Genomic DNA, 22,866 nt, shown 5'->3' with positions numbered 1-22,866 from the left:
TCCATCTTGGCCCTAATCTGGTTACTTTAACAGCCTTTATCTTGGTTCACTGCCTAGCTATTGCCCCATCCCAGGTCAGGTTTCTCATTGCAATTCTTCGTATGCCAGCTTCATAAATCTAAAAAAAAAAAGTTCTTCAAACTGAAAGTAAATAGAATGAACTTATTTGGGTCCCACCAGGGGTTCCCTTTTGGACTTATTTGGAGCCCACTGGGGGTGAGGAGGGTCCCTTTTGTCCACCCAACCTTCAATCCTGCTGTATTAAGACTTTTGTTTCAATCCAATCCAATGTCCAGTTTAATTCATCTAATTTCTGAAGACTTCCACCCTGCTGGGTGGTGTTCCTTGACCCTCCGCCAACTTCAACATTTCCACATCCACTTGTTCATTAACCTGGTGTTTTATTAGCAAGTGCAAAGCCCATGAGGAGAAGCTGAGACAGCGAATTCAAAAAGGCTTCTGGGGTTATTGCTGATTTTGCAACAGTAAAGTTACATATGGTGCCCAGTGAAAAGGGCACCTCCTTTCAGTTCAGTTCAGTTCAGTTCAGTCGCTGAGTCGTGTCCAACTCTTTGCGATCCCATGAATTGCAGCACACCAGGCCTCCCTGTCCATCACCAACTCCTGGAGTTCACCCAAACTCATGTCCATCGAGTTGGTGATGCCATCCAGCCATCTCATCCTCTGTCGTCCCCTTCTCCTCCTGCCCCCAATCCCTCCCAGCATCAGAGTCTTTTCCAATGAGTTAACTCTTCACATGAGGTGGCCAAAGTACTGGAGTTTCAGCTTTAGCCTCATTCCTTCCAAAGAACACCCAGGACCAATCTCCGTTAGAATGGACTGGTTGGATCTCCTTGCACCCCCCTTAACTATGGCCTTTATCATGACCTGGGTAACAGGTTGAAAATTAATGAACAGAACCCTCATTTAAAATGGAGTCAGGAGGCCAGAAGGGGGAGCTCTCAGGCACTAGCACTTGAAGTCAATTGTAGACCGTATAGGAAGCGATATTACCCTTGTATATCCAACGGGCAAAAGGTTAATACTTTACACCAAGCGCGAGGAGGAAGAATTTCTCCTTGTCCAGCAACAGCCCAGTCAATGAGAACTTGTCATAACTCAGCCAATGAAAAGCCCCTGTATTTGGAACTTCCGTGTTCCTCCAATGGGCTCTCTTTTGTTTTAATCTGGTGGTCAAGTCTTTTATTTATGTTTTTATTTTTGGCTGTGCTGGGGTCTTTGTTGCTGCATGGGGACTTTCTCTAGTTGGGGCTAGCAGGGGCTACTCTTCGCTCTTTGTTGAGGCGTGTGGGGTGTCTCTCCGCTGTGGCTTCTCTTCTTGCAGAGCGCCGAGGCTCAGTAGTTGCGGTGCATGGGCTTGGTCCGCTTGCCCTCTGGAATCTTCCTGGAGCGGGGATCGAATCTGTGTCCCCTGCGTTGGCAGGCAGAGGCTCCAGCACTGGACCACCAGGAAAGTCCACCAATGGACTCTATCTGCAACAGCTGTTCCCAGCTCCTTTTCCTGTATTAAAAATAAAACCAAACAAACAACATTTTTTTTCTTTTTCTCAAGAGCTGGTGCTTCATCAAGGATTTTATGTCCTGAATTGAAGTTCTTTGGTGTTCCCAAATAAACCCATTTTTCTGCAGTCTTATTGTTCTATACTAACACGGGCATGGCAACCCACTCCAGTGTTCTTGCCTGGAGAATCCCAGGGACAGCGGAGCCTAGTGGGCTGCCGTCTATGGGGTCACACAGAGTCAGACACGACTGAAGCGACTTAGCAGCAGCAGCAACACGGGCGTATTCAGCAGGTGAACATCCCCAGTTATCATAAAGTCGGTCCCACACAGCTTGCATCAGAACATACCAGCTGTCTCATGTGTGATGTTCATTTGGAATTTATAGGGAGAGTCAGATAGCCTCCCTTCTCAGGGTAAACAGAGTTTATGTTGGCTTTCATTCACCAGACTGGTGTTTCCTTGGGAATAACCTACAAAGATTCTGGATCTTGTATAGCCATCTGTGATTATTCCATAGTGGTTGGCTTTCATTCACCAGACTGGTGTTTCCTTGGGAATAAACTACAAAGATTCTGGATCTTGTATAGCCATCTGTGATTATTCCATAGTGAGCTGTGGATCCTCCATCAACCTAAACATGCTCTCCACTTTGCAACCTTCAAAACCAAAGACAGTGCCCCTGAATTATTCTCGTAATCTATTCTACTAATGGTTCTACAGGAAGCTGATACACCAAAATAAGGCAGATTCTTCATATTATACCCTCTTGTTTCCATAGTTTCTTGATTTTGCCCTCCGCCAATGTGGACCACCTCCATGGTGACCAGAGGTATTAGAGTTGCTCTGTTTTCCCACATAATCAATCCTTCCTTTTGGGGTAGCTTTGAGTCTAGAGGCTGAAGCTCAGACTGATAGATATTTGAGTTTGGTTCAGCATCAAGTTCTGATTCAGCACTCTTTTAATTTCATTTTAGTCTTTACAGGTAGTAATAACCAAAGGACTGCGTATTTGACTTTTTTTCGCATTAGTTTGTATTTCCTATGTATCCAGTGGACCAACTCCCCATGAATTTTTAACTTTTACTGTTAGTATCAATAACTTATTCTAGCACAGCAGCTGCTCCATACTGTGGGTGACCACGTGACCACCAGGGATTAAAGGTTCCTCATACCCCATTCTTTCACTTTCCCCTCTTCCCAAACCATGTTTCACTGAGCAAAGACTGTTTTAGCAAACACCATATTTTCTTCATACAATGAAAGAACTGATTTAACTCATAATACTTTTCATATCAAATGTGTGGGGTTTTTCCCCTCACCAACAACCAATTCTCTTTCTCTAACACCAATTAGGTGTCTTACAATTCAACTTAATTCTGACACTAACCACCTGAGTTAGCATCAGAAACCACAGGTTTAAGGGTTCTGTCTCATAATTCAGACACTAGTCACAAATGGGTGGTCAGGGTACCCACAGTTCAGTTCAGTCACTCAGTCGTGTCCCACTCTTTGCGACCCCATGAATCACAGCACGCCAGGCCTCCCTGTCCATCACCAACTCCCGGAGTTCACTCAGACTCACGTGCATCGAGTCGGTGATGCCATCCAGCCATCTCATTCCCTGTCATCCCTTTCTCCTCCTGCCCCCAATCCGTCCCAGCATCAGAGTCTTTTCCAATGAGTCAAGTCTTCGCATGAGGTGGCCAAAGTACTGGAGTTTCAGCTTTAGCATCATTCCTTCCAAAGAAATCCCAAGGCTGATCTCCTTCAGAATGGACTGGTTGGATCTCCTTGCAGTCCAAGGGAGTCTCAAGAGTCTTCTCCAACACCACAGTTCAAAAGCATCAATTCTTTGGCAGTCAGCCTTCTTCACAGTCCAACTCTCACATCCATACATGACCACAGGAAAAATCATAGCCTTGACTAAACGGACCTTAGTCGGCAAAGTAATGTCTCTGCTTTTGAATATACTATCTAGGTGGGTCATAACTTTTCTTCCAAGGAGTAAGTGTCTTTTAATTTCATGGCTGCAGTCACCATCTGCAGTGATTTTGGAGCCCAGAAAAATAAAGTCTGACACTGTTTCCACTGTTTCCCCATCTGTTTCCCATGAAGTGATGGGACCGGATGCCATGATCTTCGTTTTCTGAATGTTGAGTTTTAAGCCAACTTTTTCACTCTGCTCTTTCACTTTCATCAAGAGGCTTTTTAGTTCCTTTTCCCTTTCTGCCATAAGGGTGGTGTCATCTGCATATCTGAGGTTATTGATATTTCTCCCGGCAATCTTGATTCCAGCTTGTGCTTCTTCCAGCCCAGCATTTCTCATGATGTACTCTGCATAGAAGTTAAGTAAACAGGGTGACAATATACAGCTTTGACGTACTCCTTTTCCTGTTTGGAACCAGTCTGTTGTTCCATGTCCTATCTAAATTGGCTACAAATTGGGGGGTTCCTACAAATACCTCTCCAAGTTTCAATAATTCACTAGAACAACTCACTCAGGAAACATTCTTTCTATTACTGGTTTATTACTAAGGATACAACTCAGGAATAGACAAAGGGAAGACATGCATTGGGCACAGTATAGGGTGAGGGAGGGCAGTTTCCATGCCCTCTCTAAACACATGGTTCTCCCAGCACCTTGATGTGTTCACCAATCCAGAAGTTCCAAGAACTAGAAAGTTTCATTTGAAATACTATTAAATGAAAAAAAAAGGTAGAGCATAAAATATAAATACATGATGATTAAAAACATAAAAAAATTAAATTTCCATATGGTTCCTGAGCTTGAACTCTTCTTGACCCCAGAAGAAGGTATGAAACCGTACCATGAATCCAGAAAAAGTATTTGGAGAGTTAACTATTTTTTACAACTGTATTCAGATAACGATCATCAAGGATAGAGACAAATCAGCTCAAGTGACTAATGGATTAATGAAGAAATCAAAGAGGAAATCAAAAAGTACTTACAGACATGTGAAAACGAAAACATAGCAATCCAAAACCTATATAACATTAAAAAAAAAAAAAACTCTAAGGGGAAAGTTTATAGTGATACAAGCTAACCTCAGCAAACAAGAAAAATCTCATACAAACAACCTAACTTTACACCTAAAGGAACTATAAAAAGATCAGAGCAGAATTAAATGAAATGGAGAGGAAAAACAGGATCAATGAAACAAAGAGTTGGCTCTTTTCGTCTTTTTGAAAGTATGTTAGCAACTGTTTTTATTGTATTAAGATTTATTTGTTTGTGGCTGCTCCAGGTCTTTGTTGTTGCACACAAGCTTCCTCTAGTTGCTGTGAGTGGGGGCTACTCTTTGCTGCGGTGCGGAGGCTTCTCATTGCAGTGTCTTCTTTCATGGAGCACAGGCTCTAGGCATACGCGCTTCAGTAGTTGCAGTGTGTGGGCTCAGAAGTTGCAGCTCAAGGGTTCTAGAACTCTGGTTCAGTAGTTGTGGCACATGGGCTTAGCTGTTCCATGGCAAGTGGACTCTTCCTGGGCTAGGGACTGAACCCATGTCTCCTGCATTGACAGGCAGATTCTTTACCACTGAGCCACCAGGGAAGCCCAAGAGCTGGTTCTTTGAGAAGATTAACAACATTGATAAATCTTTAGCCAGACTCATCAAGAAAGAGAGAAGGCCCAAATTAATAAAATCAGAAATGAAAAATGAGACATTAAAACCAACACCACAGAAATATAAAGGATCATATTATTAACAAAATTGCTATGAACAATTACACAACAATAAAATGGACAACCTAGAAGAAATGGACAAACTTCTAGAAATGCACAATCTCTCAAGACTGAATTAAGAAGAAATAGAAAATATGGACAGACCAATTACCAGTATTGAAGTTGAATCAGTAATATTAAAACTTCCAACAAACAAAAGTCCAGGACCAGATGGCTTCATAGATGAATTTTACCAAATGCTTGGAGAAGAGTTAACATCTATCTTCCTCAAATAATTCCAAACAATTGCAGAGGAAGAAATATTTCTGAACCCAATCAACAAGGCCAGCATCACCCTGATACCAAAACCAGATAAAGCTATCACACACACACAAATTAAAGGCCAATACCACTGATGAACATAGATGAAAAATTCCTCAACAAAATATTAGCAAATTGAATTCAACAATACATCAAAAAGAGCACAGACAATGATCAAGTGGATTTACCCCAGGGATGTAAGGATGGATCAATATTCACAAGTCAATGTAACACATCATATTAACAAACTGAAGAACAAAAATCATATACTCATCTCAATAGAAACACAAACATTTTATTTAAAAGCTTTTGATAAATCCAAAATTTAATTCATAATTAATTTAAATTAAGTTTAATTAAATTCATGATTTAAATTTATGATTAAAAACTCTCCGGAAAGGGGATATAGAGGGAACATACCTCAAGATCATAAAGGTGATGTATGACAAGCCTATAGCTTAACACCACACTGAACAGTGAAAAGCTGGGACTTTGTTGGTGGTCCAGTGGTGAAGAATCCACCCGCCAAGGCAAAGGACATAGGTTTGATCCCTGGTCCAGGAAGATCCCATATGCCAGGGAGCAACTGAGCCCAGGCAGTTGCTTCAACTGAAGCAACTACTACTGAAGCCTGTGCCCCCTAGAGCTCTGCAACGAGAGAAGCCACCACAGTGACAAGCCCGCGTACTGCAATTGGAGAGTAGCCCCGACTCACTACAGCCAGAGAAAGCCCACGCACAGCACTGAAGACCCAGAACAGCCAAAACCAAACAAATACATAAAATTTAAATGTTGAAAAGCTGAAAGTTCCTCTAGGATCAGAAACAAGACAAAGGTGTCCCCTCTCTCCACTTGTATTCGACACAGTGTTGGAACTCCCAGTCACAGAAATCAGACAAGAAAAAGAAAGAAAAGGAATCCAAACTGGAAAAGAATAAGTAAAACTGTCACAGTTTGCAGATGACATGCTACTATACATAAAAAATTCTAAAGATGCCATCAAAAAATGAATAAAAAATTCATCAATGAATCTGGTAAATTTGCAGGATATAAAAGTAATATACATAAATTCTGTTGTGCTTCTAAAAACGTAACAGTTTCTTTAACTATTAGAAAGAGAAGGTAAGAAAATAGTCTCGTTTACAATCTCATCAAAAGGGCTTCTCAGGTGGCTCAATGGTAAAGAATTTGCCTGCCAATGCAGGAGTTTAATCCCTGATTTGGGAAGATTCCCACATGCTTCAGAGCAACTAAGCTTGTAGGCCTTAAGTATTGAGCCTGTGCTGTGGAGCCTGGGAGCCACAACTACTGAGCCCACACGCTGTAGCTACTGAAGCCCCCACGGCTCGAGCCCACACTCCATCCACGACAGAAGAAGCCGCCACGATAAGAAACCTGAGCACCTCAGCTAGAGAGCAGCCTCTGCTCAGCACAACTAGAGAAAACCCCGGGCAGAACAGAGACCAAGCACAGCCAAAGCCTAAACAGATAAATAAACTAAATGAAATCTTTAAAAAGTAAAACTGCATCAAAAATAATAAAATACCTAGAAATAAACCTAATTAAGAAGGTAAAAGATCTATAGTTTGAAACTACCAGATGCTGATGAGAGACATTGAAGATGACACAAACAGATGGACAGATACACTGTGCTCACGGGCTGGAAGAATTAATATTGTTAAAATGACCATGCTCCCCAAAGCCATCTACAAACACAATGCAACACTTATCAAAATACCAATAGCATTATCTGTTACAGAACTAGAACAAATAATTCTGTAATTTGTAGGGAAGCACAAAAGATCTTGAATAGTCAAAACAATCTTGAGAAAGGAGCACAAAGCTGGAGGTATCAGGCACCCTGATTTCAAACTATACTACAAAGTTAAGAGATCAAAATAGTATCATACTGTTACAAAAATAGACACGCAGATCAATGAACAGAATATAGATCCAGAAATCAGCCTACATTTATCTGGGCAATTAATCTCTGACAAAAGAGGCAAGAATATATCATGGCAAAAAGACAGCCTCTTCAATAAATGGTGTTGAAAGAACTTGACAGCTACATGCTGAATATGTCTCACACCACAGACAAAAATAAAGTCAAAATGGATTAAAGACTTAAACGTAAGATCTGAGACCATAAAACTCCTAGAAGAAAACATGACCAGTACACTTTTACATGAGTCTTAATAATATTTTTAATATACATTGCCTCAGGTGAAAAAAAGCAAAAATATATAAATTGGGCTACATCAAATTAAACAACTTTTCACAGTGAAGGAAACTGTCAACAAAATGAAGAGACCACCTACTGAGGGGGAGAAAAACTTTGCAAACAGTATTTCCTATATGGGGTTAATATCCAAAATATACAAAGAACACTTACAACTCAACAACAAAAATGCAAATCACAGCCCAATTAAAAAGTGAACACCAGCAGTACCGGCGAGCATGCCTCCTGCCGCCCCACCCAAAGCCCCCGCTGCGACCTCGTCCCCGGCCCCAGTGCAGACCCCCGTCTCCCCGCCCAGTTGCTGTCTGGCCCTGCCCTCCCAGGCCCCTTCCCCGGTGGCTGTGTGGTCCTCTTGGCCTCCATTGTGGACAGCTACGAGCGACGCAACGAGGGAGCTGCCCGAGTTATCTGGACCTTGCTGGAACCCGTTGACACGTACTCAGTGGAAGTCACCAGTTGCCTTTCAGTGCCACACAGTGAGTCAGGAGATGAGATGACTGCTGACATGGAATTTGCTAAGAACATGTGTCAAATGCACAGGAAAGTCTCTCCAGAGGAGCTCATCCTGGGCTGGTACACTTCAGCCCACGACATCACGGAGCACTCAGTGCTGATCCGTGAGTACTACAGCCCAGAAGCCCCCAACCCCATCCACCTCACGGTGGATACAAGCATCCAGGCCTCATCAGCACTTTAATGCATGTTCCCCGGAGGACCGTGGGGGCGATGGTCACCCTCTGATGGTGAAAGACGCATGTTAGACACTGGGTGCGTTGGAGCTGACCTGACCTGTTTTAGCCCCTACCGGGTAGTCGGCCTCTCCAGGGACCTGCGGCAAGTCAGCGGCCCCCCAGCACTGTGTTGCAGTGCACAGAGGACTCGCTGTCCGCAAAGGTGTCAGCCAACAGTACCCTGGGCCACTTCTTGATGAGTCTGGTTAACCAAGCGCCCAAAACAGTTCCTGAGGACTTTCAGACCATGCTCAACAGCAACATCAACGACCTGTTGCTGGTGACCTATCTGGTCAACCTCTCGTAGTCACGTTGCCTGCAATGAGGAACCTGTCAATCTGTGAAGGCAGCCGTCCTGTCATGCAGGGCCCCAGCCAACCCTGGGCCCAGATTGGAGGGAAGGAGAAATGGTGTCTTTGTGGTTTGAGTCACTGACTCAGTCAACTGCTTGTGACTCTAAAGAAACACAGACTACCTTTTGTAAGTGAAAGAAAACAAGTGAGCAAATAATCTAAATATTTTCCCAAAGAAGACATACATATAGCCAACCAGCATATGAAAAGATGCTCAACAGCACTAACCAACAGGAAAATGTAAATCAAAACCGTAAGCAACAAAAACCTACTGTATACCATAGGGAACTATATTCAGTGTCTTGTAATAACTTGTATGGAAAAAGAATCTGAAAAAGTATATATTTAAGTTGAATTGCTGTCAACTTTTCGCCATTAAATGTATATGTGCGTCTATGAGTGTGTATGTGTGTACGTGTGTACACACATATCACTATGCTATACACTTGAACACTGCAAATCAACTATACTTCAAAAAAAAAATCCACAATGAGATATCACATCGTAGCTGTCAGAATGGCTACTGTTTGTTTTTTTAAATATAGAATGGCTATTCCTAAAAGACAACAAGTACCAAGTGTGGGTGAGGGTGTGGAGAAACGAGAACTCTTTTTATTGTCAATTAATTTTTGTTTCTTTATGTTTGACCATGTCGGGTTTTCACTGTGGCGCATAGGTGCTTTCTTGCCGTGCACGCGCTTTCTCTAGCTGCAGTGAGCGGGAGCTACTCTCCAGCTGGGGGCGCAAGTTGCTCGTCGCGGTGAGCTCTCTTGCAGAGCATGGGCTCTAGCGCGCGTGGGCTTAGCTGCCCTGCGGTATGTGGGGTCTTAGGCCTCAGACTAGGGATCAGAGTCCCCTGCGCTGGCAGGTGGATTCTTAACCATCGGCCCATGAGGGAAGTCCTGAGCAAAGACAAGTCTTATAAACTGTTGATAAGCATGTGAATTGTGTAGTCACCATGGACAATAGAATAGAGGTGCCTCAAAAAGTCAGAAATTGAACTACCAAACGATCCCTCAATTTCACTGCTGGGAATTTATCTGAAGAAAATGAAAACAATAATTAGAAAAGATATGTGCAGCCTATGTTTACTGTACCATTATTTACAATAGTCAAAATATGGAAGCTGCCGGAGTGTCCGTCAATCAATGAATAAAGAAGATATGATATATATACATACACAAAAACACACACAAACACACACACACACACACAATGGAATTTTACTTTGCCCTAAAAAGGAATGAAATCTTTCCATTTGCCACAACGTGGACAAACCTAGAAGTTATTATGCTAAGTGAAACAAGTCAGACAGAGAAAGATAAAGACTGCATAATCTCACTTATGTGTGGATTCCAAAACACAAAACAAGTGAACAAACTCAACAAAACAGAACAATAGATATAGAAATAAGCAGGTGGTAGCCACAGGGGAGGTGGTGGGGGGAGGAGAGAAATAGGTGAGGAAGATTAAGAGGCTCATATTTTCAGTTGCAAAATAAATGAGTCATGGGTATGAAAATTATAGTGTGGGGAACATAATCAATAATTACATAACATCTGTGTATGGTGACAGATGGCAACTACACATTGTAATGATCATTTTGAAACATATAGAAATTTTCAATCACTGTGTTGTCTAACATGAACTAACATGGCATTGCGTTGTAGGGTAATTATACTTCACAAACAATGAACAAACAAGCTCATAGAAACAGAGATCAGATTGGTGTTTACCAGAGGTGGGAGGCAACCCACTCCAGTGTTCTTGCCTGGAGAATCCCAGGGACGGAGGAACCTGGTGGGCTGCCGTCTATGCGGTTGCACAGAGTCGGACACCACTGAAGCAACTCGGCAGCAGCAGAGGTGGGAGATGGGGTCGGGGAAACCGGACCAATTATAAAATAAATAAGTACAAGGGATGTAGTGTACGACATAGTAAGTATAATTAACACTGTTGTAGGGGGTTCCCTGGTGACTCAGCAATAAAGAACCCACATGCAGTACAGGAGATGTGGGTTTGATCCCTTAGTCAGGAAGATCCCCTGGAGAAGGCAATGGTAACCCCCGCCAGTATTCTTGCTTGTGAAATCCCATGGACAGAGGAGCCTGGCAGGCTACAATCCATGAGGTTGCAAAAGAGTCTAAACTTAGCGTCTAAACAACGTTTTACACGGCAGTTGTTAAGAGAGTAAATCCTAAGTGTTTTCATCACAAGGCAAATATAGCTTCTTTCTACTTATTTCATTTTAAACCGATATGAGATGATGAATGTTCACCAAACTCATTGTGGTGATTGTTTCATGGTACAGAGAGATTATTAAAGACCTTTAACTTAAAACTGGGAGGAAAGATTCCATAGGAATCAAAATTGGAAGAGATTATTCTTAATCTCAGTAAACCCATTTCCTCATAAATAAAATAGGGTGGTGTTTTTAGGTGCCCATTTCTTGGGGTTGATGTGAAGAATAAATGGGATGAGGCATGTAAACACTTGCCCCAGCGTTTCGTACATGGGAATGGTTAGTTATTAGCAGTGTGTATGAAGAAATGTAAATCGTTGTAAGATGGAGAGTCAAGAAGGGCAAAAATACTTTTTTGTAAAGTTGTTTCAAGATCAACCAGTGATAAGAAAATAATTATCAGAAAACGTTTTTAACTTAAAACAATACCAAGTATCTGTGGATGCACTGGAGTCCTAGTATCTCCAATAAGACTTGGCATATCAAGGAACTCATCCAGACTCTAAGGAGATAACAGAAAAAAATGCAACCCAAGCTAGGTTTCAAGTCGGGCCGTGCTAAATGTCAAATAGACGTAACACAAATGATACAACGAACATGCCCCAGGCAAGAGTCCCCCTAAGGTTATCGAGTGATCTGAGAGACGGGTGAAAGGATTGCGCAGTGAGGGGAAGTCTGACATCACCCAAGTCCCGAGTGAAAATGGAAGCATTAAACTAGAGAGGCACTTCTCCACTACTTAGGTAGGTTCCAGGCTGCTGTGTGACGCTCAAATTTAATTTGGTTTGTCGAGTGCTGGCCATGTGCTTTTAGGTACTGGGAAAGCCACAGGATCTGAAGATGAGTGAGATGTGCTCTGCTCCCAGAAGAGCTCTCCAGTCTGATGGGGGAAAACACGCAAGAAGGCAGTGGTGATCCCAGGGAGTCAGTCTCTGAGCCGCGAGAGCCTCAGTCATCTGGGGACAAGGTGGCAGTGGGCTACACTCAGGGAAGACCTGCCCGGGTAGCTGAAGTAGCCTGAAATAGAAGACAGATTCATTTTAAGACAGAGGGCTTCTTTCTTAAATTTAATTTTTCTTAAAAATAGTTGATTTACATGTTATATTAGGGTCAGGTGTATAGTGAAGTGATTCAGTTATATTAACACATATGCATATGTCCATTTTTTTAGATTCTTTTCCCAAATAGGTTATTACTGGAGTATGGACTAGAGTTCCCTTTGCTAAGTAGTAGATCCTTGTTGATTATCTGCTTTATATGTAGTAGTGAGTGTATGTTGATCTCAAACTCCTAATTTATTGCCCCCCCCCCCCACAATTTTCCCCTTGGGTAACCATAAGTTTTGGTTTTGAAGTTTGTGAGTCTGTTTCTGTTTCGTAAAGAAATTCATTTTTATAATCTTTTTAGATTCCACAGGTAAGTGATATCATATGATATTTGTCTCTGACTTATTTCACTTAGTATAATAATCCCTAGGTCCATCCCTGTTGCTGCAGATGGCATTATTTCACTCTTTTTTATATCCCATTCTTATATGCATCACATCTCCTTTCTCCATTCCCCTACTGATGGACATTTAGGTTGCTTCCATGTCTTGTCCGTCATAAATGAACATTGGCATGCACGTTTCCTTTCAAATTATGATTTTCTCTGGATGTATGCCCAGGAATGGGCCTGCTGGATCATGTGAGAGTTCTGCTTTTAGTTTTTAAAGAAACCTCCATCCTGTTCTCCAAAGCGGCTGTACAAATTTATGTTCCCACCAAGAGTGTAGGTGTAGGAGAGTTGCCTTTTCTCCACACTTTCTCCAGCAGTCTTTGTGATCATGGCCATTCTGACCAGTGAGAGGTGATTCCTCATTCAGAAAGCTTCTCATATTGGACACTCAGCCTACAGCCTGCCTGATTACCTACCCTCAGCATAGGCTCCATAAGGTGCAGCTAACCTCGCAATAGGTGGCCCTAAGTCACAGTCCTTGGGAGAAATGCAGTTCCCCTCGCTGTCACTGAAGGTGCTGCTCCCAAGACTTCTGCTACAGTGCACTGCTACACCTCCCGAAAAAGCTGAAAAGAGAGCAGCGCAGAAGAAAAACACATTTCTGAAATGAGAAAGTGTGGCCGGGAACTCCTTGGCAGTCCAGGGGTGGGGACTCTGCCCTCTCACTGCTGAGGGCCCGGGTTTGAGCCCCAGTTGGGAACCAAGATCCCACAGGTCAGATGGCATGGCCTAAAGAGAGAAAGAATGTGACAAATTTCATGTGCAGACAAGGCCAAAAGTGAGTGTCACTGAGAGGTGAAATTCCAGAGAAACAGGCTGTTCCCTGCCGCAGCAGTGGACAGAGGATGTTGAACTCATCTCTGCTTGTAGTGAGCGCTGAGGGAACTCAGGGATGAAAAGAATCCCTGCCGCCTCTCAGCCACCAGCCTGCAGTCACTCCCTACGGTGAGCCCTGAGGAAACTCAGGCTGTGAAAACGCAGGGTACTGGCTCCAGATAGCTGAGCCGCATAGCACGAGAGTGCTTCTGTGAGCCCATGTTTCTGCGTCTCCCTACACATAGCTTGGGTTTTCTTTCTTCCTAAATATAAATTTATTTATTTTAATTGGAGGTTAATTACAACATTGTATTGGTTTTGCCATACATCAACATGAATCCACCACGGGTGTACGCGTGTTCCCCATCCTGAACCCCCCTCCCTCTTCCCGCCCCATACCATCCCTCTGGGTCATCCCAGTGCACCAGCCCCAAGCACCCAGTATCATGCATCGAACCTGGACTGGCAATTCGTTTCATATATGATATTATACATGTTTCAATGCCATTCTCCCAAATCATCTCACCCTAGCCCGCTCCCACAGAGTCCAAAAGTCTGTTCTATACATCCGTGTCTCTTTTGCTGTCTCGCGTACAGGGTTATCATTACCATCTTTCTAAATTCCATATATATGCGTTAGTATACTGTATTGGTGTTTTTCTTCCTGGCTTACTTCACACCGTATAATAGGCTCCAGTTTCATCCACCTCATTAGAACTGATTCAAATGAATTCTTTTTAACGGCTGAGTAATACTCCATTGTATATATGTACCACAGCTTTCTTATCCATTCGTCTGCTGATGGACATCTAGGTTGTTTCCATGTCCTGGCTATTATAAACAGTGCTGTGATGAACATTGGGGTACACGTGTCTCTTTCAATTCTGGTTTCCTCGGTGTGTATGCCCAGCAGTGGGATTGCTGGGTCATAAGGCAGTTCTATTTCCAGTTTTTTAAGGAATCTCCACGCAGACACTGTTCTCCATAGTGGCTGTACTAGTTTGCATTCCCACCAACAGTGTAGGAGGGTTCCCTTTTCTCCACATCCTCTCCAGCATTTATTGCTTGTAGACTTTTGGATTGCAGCCATTCTGACTGGTGTGAAATGGTACCTCACTGTGGTCTTGATTTGCATTTCTCTGATAATGAGTGATGTTGAGCATCTTTTCATGTGTTTGTGAGCCATCTGTATGTCTTCTTTGGAGAAATGTCTATTTAGTTTTTTGGCCCATTTTTTGATTGGGTCGTTTATTTTTCTGGAATTGAGCTGCAGGAGTTGCTTGTATATTTTCGAGATTAGTTGTCAGTTGCTTCATTTGCTATTATTTTCTCCTATTCCGAAGGTTGTCTTTTCACCTTGCTTATAGTTTCCTTCGTTGTGCAGAAGCTTTTAATTTTAATTAGGTCCCATTTGTTTATTTTTGCTTTTATTTTCAATATTCTGGGAGGTGAGTCGAAGAGGATCCTGTCTTTAATTAGCAATAATCTTTTGATATTCAGCCTACCGGCCCTTTGTTACAAAACTTCTACATAACCTGGCTCCTGCCTCCATCTCCACCTCACCTCCTCGGAGCGGTTCTCTCTCTCAGGGTTACCTGAGACGCTGCCTCCCATGCTTGAAGTCCTACAAAATTCCTGCCCAATAAAGCACAACTCTCAACTTTTAGGTTGTGAATAACTCTTTAGTCAACACCAGACAGAGCCAGTGACATACGTAGGCGCCTGCAACAGCAAACTCAGGGGCCACACAAGCTGGAGGCGGCCCATTGTGTTCGTCCCTCATTCCTGCCCGGGGATGGCCGGTCGGCCAGCAAACGGGTGCACCTTGAAGGCCTGCTCTGTACCAGGGCCGCGGGAAGTAATCACCAGGAGCCTGAGGATCGCAGGGTGCAGGTAGAGGTCAGGTGAGAGTGAGTAAGGGGGCTTCTAACCCAGCCTGGGGGAATCCGGGGAGGCTTCTGAGAGAAGGTCATGCGTACGCTGAGACCTGAAAGACGAGTAAGAGGGTGGGGAGGGGCAGGAGGCCTTTCAGCAAGAAGGACACATGAGAAGTTCAGTGCTGGGTGCTGAGCAGGGGGAGGGGAAAGGCCTCTTCCCTGCTTCTGGCTTTACGTTTCCTCCGAGGTCTTGCCCTACTTTAATCCTCTGCGAGGAGGAAGGCTGAGTTCCCCGATGGGTATCTATTTTGTGTCTGTCTCAGCCTACTGACAGTGATGCTATCTATCTGCGAGGAGTGACTCACCTGGGCCCCTGCTACTTGTGATGAGTGTCCTCTTTCGCTACTAGAGCCAGTTGTTGTGGCTGGACCAGTTCCTATGGTTCTGATCATGACTGCACCTCACAGCAACACTCAGGGACATTTGAAAAGACAAGGGTTATTACTCACAAGACCTGGAGGGTATAGGCATATCTGGGGCCACACTCTGAGGTCATGGCTAAAGAGAGCACAAAGCTGGATTCTGCCTTTCTTGGGGGTCAAGGTGGGGTGCCTAGTGTTTCATGAGTTCACTCTTTATTGAAAGTGAAAAGTAAAAGTTCAAGTGTTAGTCACTCAGTTGTGTCCGTCTTTGTCCCCAAGGGCTGTAGCCCGCCAGGCTCCTCTGTCCATGGAATTTTCCAAGCAAGAATACTGGAGTGGGTTGCCATTTCCTTCTCCAGGGGATCTTCCTGACCCAAGAATCAAACCCAGGTCTGCAAGAATTTTTTTACCATCTGAGCCATCAGGGAAGTCTCACTCTTAATTGGCGAATTTAAAACATAGGAATGGAAATGAGACACATAGGAGCAGGAAGGGAAAAAGCAGGCTGTCTCAAGTAGTCAGTTATCTAGGTCACCCAGAGCTTTCTAAAGGGGGAACTCCACAGGTGGGGTGGTCTGGCTCCTTATGTAGCCATGTAGCGAGCAATGTGCTTTCTCAATCAAATGTTTAATGTCAGGCACCTATGATGCAACATACAAGCTACTTGTCCGGCACTTACATTACAGTATCATTCAAAGTTTAGTGCGGGAAATAGCACTGTAGATATTTTGGGCAGGGAAGGGTTTATCAGGTTTCGCTGCCCACCCCTTGACTGGAAAGACCGGAAGGAGGGAAGAGCTGGCCCAAGGAGAGGGCATCCATGGGTGAGTCTAAGAACATGGAAGGACTGGTGCGCAAGTGAAGCTCCTACCACTGGAGCCTCCGATTTCACAGAGATCTCCATAGTTTATGTCAGGGGCTGCTGCTGCTGCTAAGTCACGTCAGTCGTGTCCGACTCTGTGCGATCCCACAGACGGCAGCCCACCAGGCTCCGCCGTCCCTGGGATTCTCCAGGCAAGAACACGGGAGTGGGTTGCCATTTCCTTCTCCAATGCATGAAAGTGAAAAGTGAAAGTGAAGTCACTCAGTCGTGTCCGACTTAGTGACCCCATGGACTGCAGCCCACCAGGCTCCTCCATCCAGGGGACTTTCCAGGCAAGAGTACTGGAGTGGGGTGCCATCGCCTTCTCCGAAGTCAGGGACTAGGAGCCGTCAGATAAAGAAGTTGTCACCCCAGGGGAATTCCCTGGTGGTTCAGTGGTTAAGAATCTGCCTTGCAATGCAGGGGGCACGAATTCAATTCCTAGTCAGGGAGCTAGGATCCCACATGCTGAGTGAGGCACAGCTAAAGCCAGGCACGAGAAGCCCGTGCCCCACAACTGCTGAGCCCACACGCTGCAGGGAAAGATCCTGAATGATGTAATGAAGATACCTCGCACTCCAGTTAAAGACCTGAGGCAGTTGAATAAAAAAAAAAAAAAGCAGCTGCCACGCCAACCGATCCTCCATATACAAAGGAAAAATGGATGCTGGAACATTGCTACAGAAAAATCTCATGATTCCATAACCTGGCTTGCCAGATAAACAAATAAGGGCCAGCATCTAACTTCCACCTTACTTACCACCAGAACCCTAGGTGCAAAGACTTCTGTGAGTATAGTCTAGCTTTCTGACTCTGCACTCAGGAAGGTGCCTATGAGGGCGGGCTGGAAGGTAACAGCTGATTCACGGTGTTCATCGCAGTGGGGCACAGATGCCGGTCTACAATTCTTGACCAGGTTGAGCCTATTTACCCTAGATCCTGGCTTAGGGGATTTGGTTTTCTTTTTTCTCTCTACCAGTGATAGAGCCAGAGTCAGAGGACAAAGTCTAAGTGGTTAAATCCCCCTAGAGGTCCCACTAGGGAACTGTGAGTAGAAAAAGCATGGGAGACCCCTGTTAGTTAGTGATCACTCAAGAAAGCAGATTTGCTTGGGCACGAAACCAGGGAGGCTTGCTTAGCGACAAAACCATGCGGCAGAGGCCCAAGATGTGCCCCCAAACAATGAAACAATAGTGGCAGGAGCCCCATATCCTGAGCAGAGAGCTCAGCAGGTTAATAATCCCTAGGACGTGCTCTCTGCACACGTGAAAAACAAGATTCGTGGACCTAGCTTGGCCATGCAGGGACAAGAAAACTGCCCTGGTCAACCTGGACAGGAGCTGATGATGGAAGCATGATGTCTACTCAAGAAAGACCAAGAAGTTCTTCACCCCCTCCTCACCCTTCCATTGATTAGAAAACCACAGCCCAGGAAGTTCTTGGGGAAGCACCCCTTGCCCACCTGCTTGTAAGCCTCACAAGCCTCTTATTGTAATAAACCACTTATCTATCACTTTGTCTCTCGCTGAATTCTTTTCTGCACTGAGACGTAAAGGGCTATGGTACTGGAGCTCTTCGGAGCCCCTGAAACAACACCAGATGGTTTCACTAGAATGAGCAAGAGGCAGGGTCTGCCCTACACACTGCATCGTTCCCTTGGGTGGGCTGGTTCAAGGTCAATTAGCAAGTGCATTCTGATTCAAGCCCTAAGCTCTGTCCCCTAATCTATTTTGGTTTTCTTATCTGCTGACTTTATCGTGTTGTTTTCAGTTGTTTCAGAACTTGGGTGAGAACAGGATAAAATTTATAGGGCCCTCCCAAGGAACACATCTTCTAATATGGCTGCAGGGAAAAGTGATGGGATAGAGAGGCAGGAGGCTGAAGAGGCCCCTGATTCTATTAGGTCAGAGGCCCTTGGACTGCAAGGAGATCCAACCAGTCCATTCTGGAGGAGATCAGCCCTGGGTGTTCTTTGGAAGGAATGATGCTGAAGCTGAAACTCCAGTGCTTTGGCCGCCTCATGCGAAGAGTTGGCTCATTGGAAAAGACTCTGATGCTGGGAAGGATTGGGGGCAGGAGGAGAAGGGGACGACAGAGGATGAGCATCACCTGGATGGCATCACCAACTCAATGGACGTGAGTCTGAGTGAACTCCGGGAGTTGGTGATGGACAGGGCGGCCTGGCGTGCTGCGATTCATGGCATGCTGCAAAGAGTCGGACACGGCGACTGAACTGAACTAAGGATTTTGGAGTTGAACCTAAGGCCACGGGGGAGCCCCTTCTGCTGCCTCAGGTGTGTGAGACTTGATGAGATCCTGAAAGTCTATACATCACTATGTTTCCTCTGCTCCTTCTCTTGACAAGAAGAGTTCCGAGGCAAAAAAAGATAGAGGGAGGCAGTAGAAAGTGAGTGTTAAGCCACCTGGTAGACAGTCTCTCAATGGCTGCCAGGATGTCTGCTTCCTGTATTTACATCCTGTGTAATTTCCTTCACCTACACAGGGGCAGGACCTACTGACCTGCTTCTTAAGAACAGGGGATAAGATAACATTCTGGGATCAGGCTATGAAGGAAGGTGACCTCCACCTTGCTCACCTTCTCTCCCTGACTCTTCTCTCTCACTTGCTCTGATGAAGCAAATAAGGAGTCCCTAGGTCCTCTCTGGACTTTGCTTTTTGCTAAAGTGGTTGGTCCAAAAAAAAAAAAAAAAACCCAAACAAGCAAAAAGCAAAAAGTGGTTGGTTCATCCTACAGCAGGGGACCACAGCAAAAATCTAGGCACCCCTGCCATTAGTGAATAGGGCCCCAAGGAAGGTTCCCAATGCAGATAGCCCACGACTTGCGACAGTTTGCCTTCCAATTCTCTGATGATGATGCAAAGCAAATTGCATTCAGTAGAAACCATACATCAGATTTTGCTTTCTTTTTAAAATTATTTACTTCTTTATTGACTTGTTTTCAGTTGCGCTGGGTCTCTGCTGCTGCACGCGGGCTTTCTCTGGTTGCGGTGAGCAGGAGCTACCCTTTCTCGTGGGCTCCGTAGTTGTGGCTCTATGCCCGAGAGTGTGCAGGCTCCAGCAGTTGAGTGTAGGCCCAGCAGTTGCAGAATATGGGCTTTACTTGCTCCAAGGCAGGTAAAATCGTCCTGGACCAGGGGTCGAACCCATGTCCCCTGCCCTGACGGGGGGATTCCTATCCACTGCACCAGGCAAGTCCCGTCCTGTGCTGAACTGTGCTCTTTCCCTGGGTAGTGATACTTGGTGCAAGCTCTCTTGGAGTGCTGGACGGTGGCAGCAGCCACAGCTCCCCGGTCAGCCACGTGATCGTGAGGTCCCGACAACCATTCTGGTTTTCACTTTCAGTACAGTAGCGAACAAATCACATGAGGAAGTCTGTACTTTATTATACAATAGCTCTATTGTATTGTTGGATGATTTCGCTCAACTGCAGGCTAATGTAAGTGTTCTAAGCTTGTTTAAGATAGGCTGGGGCTACGCTAGATAAGGTAGGTTAAGTTAGGTATATTAAATGCAGTTTCAACCTATTATTTTATAACGTGTGATGGATTTGTCAGGATGTAACGCCATCAAAAGGCGCCTTCCAGTTGAGGAAGATCTGTTCTAATTGCTCAAGATCCCAGCATCTACCTCCCTTAGGCAGATAAACAACTAAACAGACCATATGGATCCATGACATCCAATCTTCCAGAATAAAAACTAAGGGAACAATCTAGAAGTTAACCAAACAAACAGGATGGGGAATGAGATTATTCTATAACTACCCTCATTCAAAGGGTGCCCTCATTCATATGCATAGACAAGCAAGCATGAAAAATACCTATAACCAATCTCCACTAAAATGGAGGAAATTAATACCCAAGACAGATGAAATAGACGAGGAACGGTCCTTGGAAGGTTTGCACTAGGCAGTTCTAAATGCTTTGCTCCCACTCGAAGAAACTAAAGCAAACACGGAGTTCATGAAACAGGAAATTGGGAATCAGATGAGAAGACAAGAGTTAATAAGGTGAAATAGCCGCTCATGAGTAGGGAAAAATCAGTTTCCATCCTACAAATGTTATGGAATCTCCGGTCTTGTGGGCCCTTCTAATCAGAAACACAGAGGAAATTTAATTCTGGAAAACAGTTTGGCTGAAGTAAGTTGGAACATTACAAAGACTACGGTTGACCCCTTTTTAACTTGGTACCCACACATTGCCTGAAACCACATGTACTCTCAAATAGAGACAAAAACCATGCCATGCTTCTGTTTAACACGACACACCATCCCTTTTACAACCAAAACCATTCTAACATCATTCCCAGGAAAGCATCAGGGTCAGGGTCCCTTTTTTGCCTTTGGATAATGTTCATTCTTTCCCTAGCTGATTTACACTTCTGTTTTGACATCCTGTAACTTAAAATACTTACATATAAAGTGATTATGAGTCACGTCAGATTCAATAATGATAGAGGAGATAAAACCATTTTGGTTAATATTTATTAAAATATATTCACATCAAAGTAAGGAAGAAATACTTATAACTAATAACTATTAGAGGCCTCATTCCAGAGCTGGTCACAAGGCCACCTGCTAGTATATACAACTGCTATGATCTACTATTCATTTCGTATTTCTTTCGCCTTCAGCAAGCACCTCAGTTGTTAGATTCTTGCCTGGCGGGATGACTCCAGCCTTTTGTGAAGTCTGGGACATTCACTGTCTAAACTGGGGTGTTGTAGTTTTCCGTTTATCTTTTAGTTTTTAAACTGATGTTTAGTTGACTTACAATGTTGTGTTAATTTCTGCTGTACAGAAAAGTGATTCAGTTATATTTATATATAGATTCAGTTATATATACATATTCTTAAAACTTTTTTTCCATGATTGTTTATCATAGGATACCAAGTTCTCTGTGCTGTACAGTAGGATCTTATTGTTTATCCCTTTTCCATTGGTCTTAATCAGAGGATATGGGAGTACTAAGAGGCACCCCAAAGGGTCTCCTGCAGAATCCCTTCTCACCCCCACTGTGTAGCAGCAACCCATTTTCCCCTTACTAGTCTGGTCAATCACCCCAGCCAATACTTTATTGATTCAGTGCCCAAAGATGCCAGATGGCAGCTTCAAGTTCCAATTTAATGCAGTCTTTGTTGCGTCTCCCAGTGAAAGTGTTTTCCCCTTTGTAATGAAGAGCTTTAGACCAGCAGATGCTAAAGCTGCAGAGATGGGAAGCAAAACTTTGTTGGATCGTTAACCCTGAGAAGTCTGACGTTCGTATTTATCGCTTGATTCCTGAACTTTGGAATCCAGGGTACGGGAGAAACTAATGTTGATTTAGAGCATTCACCGCCAACTGGTGGACACTGCCCCAGTCCTCCCGGTGTCACCACCTACGCGGCAATATAACTGAATCTTCAAAAAGCCATCCAGTCAATCATCTGTCAAAGGGGTTGCTTCAAGACGATGGGGAATAAGGACGGACCAGTGAATTCCGAGAGCGAGAACCCACGGCTGCATTTCATTTGCTGTGAATTCCACGATGGCGGACGAGGCGTTCTGGAAACCCACAGAAGGAAGTTTTGGCAGAAGCTTTGTGGGCAGTGAAATCTATGTCCAGAGCAAGCGGCAGTTCCAGCAGGGGAGGCTGGCTGCCTCTTCCATAATGAAAGTGGTTCAGGGTAATCAGCCTGATGCCAGGTGGCTGGCTGAGTCGTTGCAACAATGGTGCTACGTTAGGGGCTCGGTGCCGCCTCTGCTGCTGGCAGATTGGGCACTCAGCAGTACGTGTAGCCAGGTCAGTCTTGATGGACACATGCTCCTGGTACTGAGCCCATACGTAGCCCCCATCATAGCCAGGACCACTTCATTCACGAGCTCACAGGAGTTGCTGGGGAGACGGGCACTGTCTGATGTCTACCAAATGGGTCGTCCCAACCACTCGATTAAGCCCTTCCCCTGCCCTGTGATGAGCATTCTATGGGACTGCAACGTCTTCCTGCTCTGCCATTTAGAAGGCTCTATCCTCAGACCTCTTCTTCAGACCTTTCCATTTTTCCGTTGTGCTCCTCCCAGGTCCACTCTCCAACCAAACCATGATTTGGTGCAGACCCTTCCTTCCAGCCCCTTCTCCTTGCAGGCAAAATGAACCGACAGGTGAGCTGCCCCAGGTTCTCCCCACTGGGAGCACTCCCCTTCACCACCGTCTGGGCTGTGGGGAGAGGAGCTTCAGTGCCAAAGCCGCTCACCTTCAGGTGATGCACGGCAATCACGCAGAACCATCTGAAAACCAACCTGAGACC

The 22,866-nt window shown here is 44.6% G+C and overlaps 1 pseudogene; it reads left to right on the top strand.

The window, feature by feature from the left end:
• Positions 1-7,981: 7,981 nt before the first annotated feature.
• On the top strand, positions 7,982-8,838 carry LOC138414799 (eukaryotic translation initiation factor 3 subunit F pseudogene; annotated as a pseudogene).
• Positions 8,839-22,866: the final 14,028 nt, after the last annotated feature.

This window comes from Ovis canadensis, chromosome 11 (assembly GCF_042477335.2).
Source record: "Ovis canadensis isolate MfBH-ARS-UI-01 breed Bighorn chromosome 11, ARS-UI_OviCan_v2, whole genome shotgun sequence".
Taxonomy (NCBI): Eukaryota; Metazoa; Chordata; class Mammalia; order Artiodactyla; family Bovidae; genus Ovis; species Ovis canadensis.
This window is presented reverse-complemented; position numbering and strand designations above follow the sequence as displayed.